At 46.0% G+C, this 12,263-nt stretch overlaps 1 pseudogene; it reads left to right on the forward strand.

Annotated features, from left to right (window-relative positions):
* Positions 1 to 11,077: 11,077 nt before the first annotated feature.
* On the forward strand, positions 11,078 to 11,194 carry LOC136637510 (5S ribosomal RNA; annotated as a pseudogene).
* The last annotated feature ends 1,069 nt before the right edge of the window (positions 11,195 to 12,263 follow it).

Raw genomic sequence — 12,263 nt, forward strand, 5'->3', positions numbered from 1 at the left:
GGCACGCTGCCCTGCCCGAGCACCCTGGATCCTGCGGAGCTCAGCTCCACAGATCCACCTCTCCTCCGCCCCCTACACACTTCCCCCACGCCCCCAGTCACACCTCCCCCCTCCCCGGAATTCCTCCCCCACGTCCCCGGACACACCCCCATTTCCCATTCCACAGCCCGGCGGTCACAGACACTGCCACGGCACAGAATTTGGACGCCTGCTGCGCGCTGGCTCAGTGCCAGCTGACGCTGAGCCAGCTCTGGCAGGAGCCTGGCAGTAAGTCTCGCAAACGTGCCATAAGGTGTGGCATGGACCACAGGATTGGGCTCTAAGACTGAGCATAATGGGGAGGGAGGTGGATGAGTGAAAATGTCTTGCCCCCTCTGTCCTGAATCCCACTGCATCTCACAAAGAGGCAAAGAAATACCTCTTTTTGTCCATCCTGGTTGGCAACCTTCAGTCTCGAAAGACTATGGTATAAGCCTACAGCACCTGGTATTCCCAAGCGGTCTCCCATCCAGGTACTAACCAGGCCTGACCCTGCTTAGTTTCCAAGATCAGACAAGATCAGGCATGTGTCTGATCTTGAAAGCTAAGCAGGGTCAGGCCTGGTTAGTACTTGGATGGGAGATGGCCAAGGAATACCAGGTGCTATAGGCTTATACCATAGTCTTTCGAGACTGAAGGTTGCCAACCAAATGTCCATCCTAAATCTTTGAAATTTGGTCCTGAAATAAAAGTTATGCTGAAGGTTAGGAAAAGTGCAAATGAAAATAAGTTATGAAAGTTATTTTTTCCCTGCTGGTTTGCACTGCGCATTTTGTTACTTGATCCTTTGGTTTGAATAGTCCTCATATTTGCCATGTTCCCATTTAGTCAAAATCGCATTTGCTGATTCTTTTCCTTCCTGTCTTCACTACCTTATTTTGTGTGCTCTTTGATTAAATGCATAAGGGCAGTCACTTAATCCATGTTATGAAAAAGGAAGATGATTAATAATGGTAAATGTCCACTAGATCCTGCTCTATTGCAGAACATATTTTTCTTGAATTAGCTTAAACGATTGCTGAGTTGTAGTGATTCTATGTTTACAATGACTTTATTTTTTTATCAAGTACTTCTGAAAAGTTCAATCACAATGAAGACATTTTTCTCAAGTCTCTCTGGGGTTATTGTGGAACCCTTTCTCCCTCCATCCCATCGGGAATGGGATTGCAGGTCCACCTCATAGGGTGATGGGAATGACATGAGATGGGAGGAGGAGGATCAAAAGAGGGAGAAGCAAGAAATTGATGCTAGAAAGAGTTTATTGCAAGGTTTTCTTTACCCAAGTGGGATGGGGAAGGGTAGAGATACACTGTTGGAGTCTGCTGGCCACATGCCTGGGTCTTTCTCCCTCTTGTTCTGCCTCACACCGACCCCTGCTTGGGACCAACAAAATGAGGTCAGTTTTTGCCCCTTTCCCAAGTCTGGCCTAAGAGTGTAGAGGTCCTTTTGAGGGGCTGGTACCGGGTCCAAGAGTTGGTGTGGCCCTAGGTTCTTCATCCTTTCTCCTCCTCTCTACGACACACCCTCTTTTCCTCCCCTCCCCCTCTGACCTTCTTCACCTTCGTCCTTTTCCCTCCATCTTGCTGCTTTCCTTGTCTTGATGCTGCCACTCTCCTCCTCTTCTCACACCTTGCTCCCTGCCATGTGTCTCCTCCTCAGGGCTTCTACCCCTTCCTTTTAAAACTCTTACCTACTCACCCTTTCTCCCCTCCTCCCCCTCTTCCTTCTACCTCCTGTCTTCCTTCCTTTTTTTTGCCCAAATGTCTTCCTTGGATTTCCCACCATTTTGTAGCTCCCACCCTTCCCCTACTGCCCCAATCAATGAGGTTGGCTTCATTGCAACTTGTTCCCTATGATGCTTCACTACCCACGAGATGTTCCTTTCCACCTTACTCACTCACAGTAACCAGGAGGGCTGCCTGCTGCTAACTTGTACCATTCATATATACCTTTGCCTTTTCACCAGGTACCTTTTAGCTCCTCCACTACCATTTTTGCACTGATATCTGTTGTTGGCATCCTTCAGTCTCAGAAGATTATGGTATCATGCTCTGAATGGTGGTTCTGGAACAGAGTGTCCTCTCCAGTGCGCGAGGCCTGGGTAAAGTAGATATGGAGGATAGACTGTTTCCCATGCAGCAAATCCCCCCCTCCATGTCGCTGAAATGGTCCAATGGAAAGGCAGAAGCCAATACAGTTGGTTCCAGCGACGTCGCAGGAGTTGCCAGAACGTGATTGTGTTCAGCCATGAACTGCCTAAGGGACTCTGGCTCTGGATTTTGCCTCGAGGTTGACTCCTGAAGCCTTTTCCATAACTGGATGTAGCCACAAGGCAGTGGAGGTTTGGGATCAGAGTTTTCCTTCTCTCAGATGAGCTGCCTTCCCAGGCTAACGAGTCCCATCTACCCGGTGGCTGTTTAGTCACCTCTTACGACAAGTACAGCCAAACTGAGGGCCTATTCTTATCCCCAGCCCCCAGGGGATAACTGGTAATAACTGCTACCCTGCACTTGCCTGATATTGTCTGATATGCCTGATCTCAGAAGCTAAGCAGGGTCAGGTCTGGTTAGTAGTCGGATGGGAGACCACCTGGGAATACTGGGTGCTGTAGGCTTATACCATGGTCTTTCGAGACTGAAGGTTGCCAACCACTGATATCTATTCACAAAATAACTACTGTTTCTTTCATGTACAAGCCATGATGTGTATGCGCAACCTCCTGATTTTAGAAATGGGTTATGTCAGAATGCCAGATGCAAGGGAGGGCACCAGGATGAGGTCTCTTGTTATCTGGTGTGCTCCCTGGGGCATTTGGTGGGCCGCTGTGAGATACAGGAAGCTGGACTAGATGGGCCTGTGGCCTGATCCAGTGGGGCTGTTCTTATGTTCTTATGTTCTACTTACCCCTGGGGGCTGGGGATAAGAATAGGCCCTCAGTTTGGCTGTACTTGTCGTAAGAGGCGACTAAACAGCCACCAGGTAGATGGGACTCGTTAGCCTGGGAAGGCAGCTCATCTGAGAGAAGGAAAACTCTGATCCCAAACCTCCACTGCCTTGTGGCTACATCCAGTTATGAAAAAGGCTTCAGGAGTCAACCTCGAGGCAAAATCCGGAGCCGGAGTCCCTGAGGCAGTTCATGGCTGAACACAGTCATGTTCTGGCAACTCCTGCGACGCCGCTGGAACCAACTGTATTGGCCTCTGCCTTTCCATTGTACCATTTCAGCGACGTGGAGAGGGGGGATTTGCTGCATGGGTAACAGCCTATCCTCCATACCTACTTTACCCAGGCTTCGCGCTCTGGAGAGGACACTCTGTTCCAGAACCACCATTCAGATCGTGACACCATAGTCTTTCGAGACTGAAGGATGCCAACAACAACATGTTCTACTTAGGTTTCATATTTTTAAAAGTAGCCGAATTCTATAGACTTCAAATATATGCAAACAAATCCAACTAAATATGCACTTTTGTTTGCTTTTTTAATGACATAATACTGTGGGTCTCTTAAAGCAAGATACATTCAATGGAAAGAAACATTCTAATTAGCTTTGAGATAATGGAGAAACCGAATTCTTGAAACATATCCAAGGAATGCAAAGAACTAGAGGGTGACCAGAGTAATGGTGCTTGAGGGAAGATGATTTCTGAGTCATTGGCAGATTCTTGGGCTAGGAAACCACATAGGGATGTTGCATATGGTACTCTAACCTAAATATCAGACTTGAAATATCAGCAGTGGAAAGCAAGTGGTGTGGGCGGCTGACACTGCAGCCGCAGGACTAACAGATGTTAACTCGGTGGCAAACTAAACGACAACAGATGTTAACTCAGTCGCAACTGCTGAAGGGGCACTGGTCACGGTTACAAGCTAGCAGCAGAACATGTGATGCCAGGAGCACATGGACCATAGATACAAGGCAACATAGTAGCTGTGGTTATGACACATGTTATTCCAGTGGCAAGTGGAAGAAAAAGAGGACTCTGTGGAACAGATGGCATCCTGTGACACAGGGCACCTGGAAGCAGCTGGGAGACACATGCCAATGGCAACAGCAGAAGGATCAGCAGACAGATGCACAATTCGATATTAGACTTTTTCACATCGAGCACACGCTTTAACAAATCTGAAACAGGAGATCAGCACAAAGAAAGAAAGCAATATCATTCTTTCTCAGGGCCCAATTCTATTGAGTGCACACCAGCTGTCGCAGCCTGGCGCACTGTGTCGCAAATGCGACGTAAGGCACTTTTGTAGGCATTACCACCAACCCAGCACTGGAGCTGGCCCAGTACGAGCCTTTGCTGAGACAGTGCTGGTCAGATGCTGGCAATTTGCCACCAGGTGCTCCATGCAAAGCACTTGGTAGCAGAGAGGTAAGTCAGGGCGTAGTGGGAGGAGGGGATGAGACATTCCAGGGCAGGGGGAAGGTGTGGCAGGGGAAGGAGTGGGGCAGGACCGGCAGCGCTTAGCTCCACCAGATCCAGAGCCCCATGTCGGACCTCATGGCCTGACATGAGGCTTCTTGATTCTGTGCCAGCTACAGAGCCACCACAGAATCGAGCAGCCCCATTGCAACTTCCCTTACATGGGGAAAGGGACAAATGTCCCCTTCTCCCAAGGAGCTGCCAGCAGAAGCCCAGCACAAACAGGATATTGCGGCAGCCATTTTTGGCGCTGCAGCAGCTCCGTGTGCTGGGCAGCTCACGATTGGGCAGTTAGTAAGCAGGCAGTACAGAGATCATTGGCCTTCCATGTGCAGCTGTGTAGGCTCTTCTTGGGATCAGGTGTTTCTGCTTTCTGAGGGCACCCTGTGCCAACAGAAGTGGATGGGATAGAATGCAAGTTTCCAGGGGGCTGCGTGTACTCACAGAGCTCTGGACTGGGGCTTCATACTTTATATCCATGAGATAAATATCACTGCATTCTTTATTGATATTTATTTGGCTAAGTATTTATGTCCCAAACTAGGAGCCTCTGAAGGGGCTCCTAGGGACGTAACAAGAAATCCATTAGCTTTCCAAAGTGCTTTATGTACATTGGCTGCCTTTTATGGATTCAGTTGATTGGTCCATCTGACTCAGTATTGCCAGCACTGATTGTCTGAGAGCCTCTGCCAGAAATTTTTCCTCTGCTCTACCTGGAGATGCAAGGGATCAAACCTGGGGATTTCTGCATACAAAGCATTTGCTCTATGAATGCTTCCCCATATGTATCCCTCCCCTTCCTCTGTAGTAAACTACTGAAAGTTGTTTAACTTTAAAGGCAGTTCAGGAACAGGAGAGTGCACTGCTGTCTGTGGTCTTTGTTTTTGTTCCTGGTTAATTGGATGGCATACTGTGCAGGTTGTTTTAAAGTGATTAGGAAAAACTATGAGCAGTTGGTTTCTTAATCCCCACCTTACCCTGCAGATTGGCAATAGAACAGAGAGCAGTACCTCAGTCCCCTTTTATTCCCCAGAGATTGTCTTGAGTTTATGAACAATGATGGAAAACACACTTTCCTTGTAAAGCGACAATTAGAGACTGAGATCTGCAGAAATGCTCCTGTCAGACAGACACATTTGAACAGATATTATTATGCACAGTCATGTTTTTCTGTTGCAGAACATTGAACACCAGACACCATCCAGGGATTGTGATTGACATTGTATCTATTTTGCATTTTTCAACAGGTCCTGAGATTTCTCAGAGTTCTCACAATTTGTAGGGAAATTTTTTTAAAAAAAATTGATGAAACAAATAAGTTGTGTGATAATTAAGAGCCCAATCCTGGGCTCAGCGCGCCAGCTCACCGCTGGCATGCACTGTTGCAAACCTGCCATAAGGCACATTTGCGGCCCTACAGCTGGGCGAGTGCTGGTGGTAGCCTAGCACTGGTTGTTGCCAGGCTATCGCCAGGTGGGCACCTAACTCTGCTCTTCAGCAGTCATGCAGACCACTGAGCAGCGAAGAGGTAAGCAGGGGCGTGGGGGGGAGGCAGGGAGGAGGAACATACAACTGTGTGTATGGGAAGAGGGACTTTTTCAGACACTGTACTGAATACTTGAAGGTTGGTGTTGATTCCTGTCCCCATTCTATGCATTCAGATATTGAATTCAAATGTTCATGAGAAAGCACTTTCCATACTACTGATGGTAGGAATGGGGGCCTCAGCCACAATAGGCTGGAGAAATAAGGAATTTTTACTGACAAATGCATTAATTTGCCGTTGACCTTTTTATTTTTCCGTAGTAGCACTGAAGAAGTTTCCGTGTATCGGCTATTCTTTCTAATCAGTGCAGAAATGAATAAATTTGCAAGTAGGTCTTTTCCTGATTTTTGGATTATGTTTAAGAAACACCAAGAAGATGATCAAAGGAGTCAAAATGTCCCACCATCTTGCAAACAACCTCCAAAAGCAGTATTCCAACTTTACTTTAATTCAGGTCACCATAAACAAACATCATCAACACAGCACAAGAGCATTTGCACACTGGAACAGACGTTAGCCTTGATAACTTTCTGTGATGTCTCCTACTCTAAACCATTGACCAGCCTTCTATCCTGGTGTCCAGTTTGGATGAATAAAATGGCTACAACCATGTACAGAAAAAAGGTGAAAGAAAAAATGCATAGAAATGTGTCATGTAGATTGCTGCGCAGGTAAAACATTTTGTCCCATTTCAATTTGTCAGTTTTATCATTTTCCTGCAGAGCCAGACTATCATGCAGAAAAAAGAGGTATGTTAATTGCAATCTGGGTCACAAGGCTTCAAAGCTTCAGTAAGGCTGAATATTGCATGAGTTCAACCAGGAAATTTGCAAAGGCAGATTTCTCCCGGTTACTGCCAAAGATGGTGTCTGTTTTACATAGTCAGAAATTACAGGTTTGCGCTTTCAAATAGCTGTGATCCTGATCCGTATAGAAAGCTTCTCTTCCCTTCCCTCTTCCACCAGCCACAATGTTGATCTGATCTGCACAAGGCAGAGTTTTGTTATACAGTATAGTGATGCTGTTTTGAGCTCAACAATCAAATGTGTCTGCAGGTGCAAAATATCAACTACCATCTTATGTGTCTTATAGCCCAATCCTAACTACGTTTCCCCCACACACACACAGCTTTGCCAATGGAATGTGTGCTGCATCCTACAAAGGGGGGCAGTCTCAGATGGCTCCTTGAGGTAAGGGAATGTTTGTTCCTTTACACCAGGGCAAGTCCCACTGCCTCAATGTGTCTTCTTGGATCTGCACCAGTCATTTTGCTGGACAGTAAGAAAAAGAGAATGGGGTTGGGATCCTGGCACATACTAGTGCTGCCAGGATTCACCCCTCTCTCCTCCATCTGCCTCCCACCCCATCCCACACTCCCCAATTCCATCCCATCCTTGCCCCATTCCTCCCACCCTCACCACCAACTTGCCAACATTGGCGGTGGGAGGCCTCTCTGCCAGCCTGTGCATGTAGCCTCCAGTCAGTCACTGTGACTGTGCATGCAGCCTCCAGTCCCTGTGCATGGACAGTGGCAGCCTCATTGCATGTGCCAGTGGAATGTGCATTCTGCCACTGGACAGTCCAGTTAGAATTGGGCTGCTGTGCCAAAAATATTTTACAATCATATTGACAGTCTGTGTTATTCCTGTACGACCTTGAAGCAGCTGACAAGCTGAGCCGAGTTATTCCATCTGCTCTGAGCGTGGGAGGATGGAGGCCAGAATGTGAAACCAGATCAAGAAAGTAACACCTGAATGTTGTGGTTCTTGTGAGATAGAACATTCTTTCAAATTGTAAAAATCCCTATGGGGATTTAATAAGCCTGCCTATGTAAACCGCCTTGAATAAAGTCTTGAATAAAGACCAAGAAAGGCAGTATATGAATACCTGTATTATGATTATTATGATTATGATTATTCATTTACTTCCATGGTACTTTTTAACTCTGTGTTTCTACAGCTCTTTAAAGACAAAAACAGCACCGGTGAGTGCATATGATTTCAACCCTAATTAGGGTCAACCCTGAAATAATCAGAGAGGTGGGGTAACTGCTTTCATATGAGTTTGTCCCATGCCACTCTAATAATATTTGAAACAAAGAGGCCTTTGGCAGGGCCATCACCATGTCCACCATCCAGGGCGCTGCCCCTCCCACTGCATGGGAGGAGGTCCATTATGGGGACAACATGCTGGCCCGCTGTACCTTCAAGTGAGAGATGAAGGTTGCCCTTCAAGTGAGAGATGAAGGAGCTGCTTGCGACTTGTCCCTCAAAATGGGCACGGTGCCAGAAGATTGGAGGATAGCAAATGTCACGCTTATCTTTAAAAAGGGAAAGAGGGGGGACCTGGGAAACTATAGACCGGTCAGCCTAACATCTATAAGATGGTGGAATGCCTCATCAAAGATAGGATCTCAAAACACATAGACAAACAGGCCTTGCTGAGGGAGAATCAGCATGGCTTCTGTAAGGGTAAGTCTTGCCTCACAAACCTTTTAGAATTCTTTGAAAAGGTCAACAGGCATGTGGATTCAGGAGAACCCATAGACATTATATATCTGGACTTTCAGAAGGCGTTCGACAAGGTCCCTCACCAAAGGCTACTAAAAAAACTCTACAGTCAGGGAATTAGAGGACAGGTTCTCTCATTGATTGAGACCTGGTTGAAGACCATGAAATATAGAGTGGGTGTCAATGGGCAATTTTCCCAATGGAGAGAGGTGAAAAGCGGTGTGCCCCAAGGATCTGTCCTGGGACCGGTGCTCTTCAACCTCTTCATAAATGACCTGGAGACAGGGGTGAGCAGTGTGGTGGCTAGGTTTGCAGACGACACCAAACTTTTCAAAGTGGTGAAGACCAGAAGTGATTGTGAGGAGCTCCAGGAGGATCTCTCCAGACTGGCAGAATGGGCAGCAAAATGGCAGATGCGCTTCAATGTAAGTAAGTGTAAAATCATGCACATTGGGGCAAAAAATCAAAACTTCACATATAGGCTGATGGGTTCTGAGCTGTCTGTGACATATCAGGAGAGAGATCTTGGGGTGGTGGTGGACAGGTCGATGAATGTGTCGACTCAATGTGCGGTGGCAATAAAGAAGGCCAATTCTATGCTTGGGATCATTAGAAAAGGTATTGAGAACAAAACAGCTAATATTATAATGCTGTTGTACAAATCGATGGTAAGGCCACACCTGGAGTACTGTGTCCAGTTCTGGTCACTGCATCTCAAAAAAAACATAGTGGAAATGGAAAAGGTGCAAAAGAGAGCAACTAAGATGATTACGGGGCTGGGGCACCTTCCTTATAAGGAAAGGCTAGGACATTTGGGCCTCTTCAGCCTAGAAAAGAGATGCCTGAGGGGGGACATGATTGAGACATACAAAATTATGCAGGGGATGGACAGAGTGGATAGAGAGATGCTCTTTACACTCTCACATAACACCAGAACCAGGGGACATCCACTAAAATTGAGTGTTGGGAGAGTTAGGACAGACAAAAGAAAATATTTCTTTACTCAGCACGTGGTTGGTCTGTGGAAGTCCTTGCCACAGGATGTGGTGATCGCGTCTGGCCTGGATGCCTTTAAAAGGGGATTGGACAAGTTTCTGGAGGAAAGATCCATTATGGGTTACAAGCCATGATGTGCATGTACAACCTCCTGATTTTAGAAATGGGCTATGTCAGAATGTCAGATGCAAGGGAGGGCACCAGGATGAGGTATCTTGTTATCTGGTGTGTTCCCTGGGGCAATTGGTGGGCCGCTGTGAGATACAGGAAGCTGGACTAGATGGGCCTATGGCCTGATCCAGTGGGGCTGTTCTTATGTTCTTATGCTTGTCAGCCAGTGTGGGAGGCAATTGGGGGCCAGAAGTGATACCAGACCGTGAAAGATCCATCTGAAATGTTGTGCGGTTCTTGAGAGATAGAAACTTTCTGTTATTGTAAAAATCCCTTCGGGGTTTTAGAGATAGCCTGCCTATGTGAACCGCCTTGAATAAAGTCAGAGGAGTCATCTGATGGCCAGAAAGGCAGTATATAAATACCAGCATTTATATAATATATAATACCAGTATTATATAATACCAGTATTATATAATTTTTATAATATATAATACCAGTATTTATACGGTATATAAATACCAGTATTATTATTATTATTATTGTACCGGGTGATGCAAACCCTACTGATGTCACTGCCCCCTGCACCAGCATCAGCCTTGCTTGAGAGTCAATAGAGCAAGTGTTCCATTCATCTGCCCTTAAGACATTTTATGGGATGAACCTGAATTCACACAAGCTACCATGTCACTGTTCTTGTGGAAGTTCTTGCTCTCACAGATGAAGATATGCAAAGCCTTGCTGAATAAAGAAGGCATAAGTATATATCTACACTACAAACAGAACAGTTTTATTCTGATTTCTGCTTAAAAAAAAAAAACTTTGTTAACCCAAGGCATTTTGTTTGTAAATTATTTTGCTTGAAGGAAAACAATCTTAATGTTGAATAGATTCAATTACTAATTAATTATCCATAAGCTTAAGTCAAATACTGTTGCACTACTAGATAATGGAGGCAGCAGTTAAGAGGAATTTCTGCTTTAATGACTGCAGGTTAGTTCTGGATAGAGTAATATTATTGTGGGTTCCTCTGTTTTCAAAGAGAGGGTTAAACTGCATTTATTTCAGCTGTAATTACATCATACTGCATGAGGCTTACCATGCAATTAGAAAGACAATGGTTACCACATTCTCTGGTGAGAGGCGCATTGTCTATGGCATTCCTCTCCCCTGCCCCACAATACAAATACGGGTTCTGCATGATGAATGAAGAAGTCCCTTTAAAAATGCCAGTGTAAGCAAGTAAGATACTAGAGGAAAGCTCAGCTCCCAAATCCCGTATTACTTTCTGTAGTCAGGCCACAACATTGTATTGGACATTTTGTTCTGATTTCAAATTATAGGTTTAGAACTATGGAGACAGACACATCCCTGCAAAAGAACAGCTTCTAGGTTGTCACGTACAGATTGCCACCTATCATAGTCATACAGCTTATCCTATCCTCAGAGCTTGCAACTGTTATCCTGTACATGTCCGATCTCATCTGATCTTGGAAACTAAGCAGGGTCAGGCCTGGTTAGTATTTGGATGGGAGACCGCCTGGGAATACCAGGTGCTATAGGCTTATACCATAGTCTTTCGAGACTGAAGGTTGCCAAGCAGAGCTTGCATCCTGTGGGGCTGTTAGGGAGTGGGCTAGAAAGGAGAGTTAAGAAAACTTTTACTTACCTCCTCTAACATTGCCTGGGACCCTGTTGGACTACTCAGATCCATGCTAGCTATTTTGCTGCATAACAAAAACCTGTTAGGTCTGGGGTGGGGGGGGTGTTGTTGGGACCAGAACAGGAGCATCAGGTCTGCTGGCTGTCACTGCTGCCGAGATCCACCTCATCCTGCCCCCGGCCAGACCTGATCTCTGCACTGACCGTCTCCCACTGCCAACTTTTCTGGTTTGGCAGTGCTTCCAAAGCACAACAAAGGTATTTAGAAAAAAACAGATCCCTAAAGGAACGGGGCAAGATTAGTACAGTAATAATAATAACGCACTCGTTATATCGTACTTTTAAACAAAAAAATAATTACAAAACAATTTTCATACCAAAATAAATGAAAAAGTGTTTCTAAGCAGTTTGAAGAGGGCACAACAAGGCATCAGAAAACAGCCACTGGAACAGACCCTATGAATGTTTGTTCTACCCCTGCTAAATTTAAGAGAGCAATTGCTTTAACAGTGCCCCTTTTGCTAAGTTAACAGTGGTAAATTTGGAGTTATACCTCAAATCTGGGAAATCGCTTACTAGAGTAGAACCTCAGGATTCAACTTTTCATTTCCCTATTGTTGTTGTTGGCAACCTTCAGTCTCGAAAGACTATGGTATCGCACTCTGAATGGTGGTTCTGGAACAGCGTCTAGTGTGGCTGAAAAGGCTGATTCGGGAGTGACAGTCCCTTCCACACCGGGAGCAAGTGCAGTCTGTCCCTGGTCTGTCTCCCTGGCTATGGGCCTTCCTTCTTTGCCTCAGACTGTTGGCCAAGTGTCTCTTCAAACTGGGAAAGGCCATGCTGCACAGCCTGCCTCCAAGCGGGCTGCTCAGAGGCCAGGGTTTCCCACCTGTTGAGGTCCACTCCTAAGGCTTTCAGATCCCTCTTGCAGATGTCCTTGCATCACAGCTGTGGTCTACCTGTAGGGCGCTT

This window comes from Tiliqua scincoides, chromosome 1, assembly GCF_035046505.1.
Source record: "Tiliqua scincoides isolate rTilSci1 chromosome 1, rTilSci1.hap2, whole genome shotgun sequence".
NCBI classification, from domain to species: domain Eukaryota; kingdom Metazoa; phylum Chordata; class Lepidosauria; order Squamata; family Scincidae; genus Tiliqua; species Tiliqua scincoides.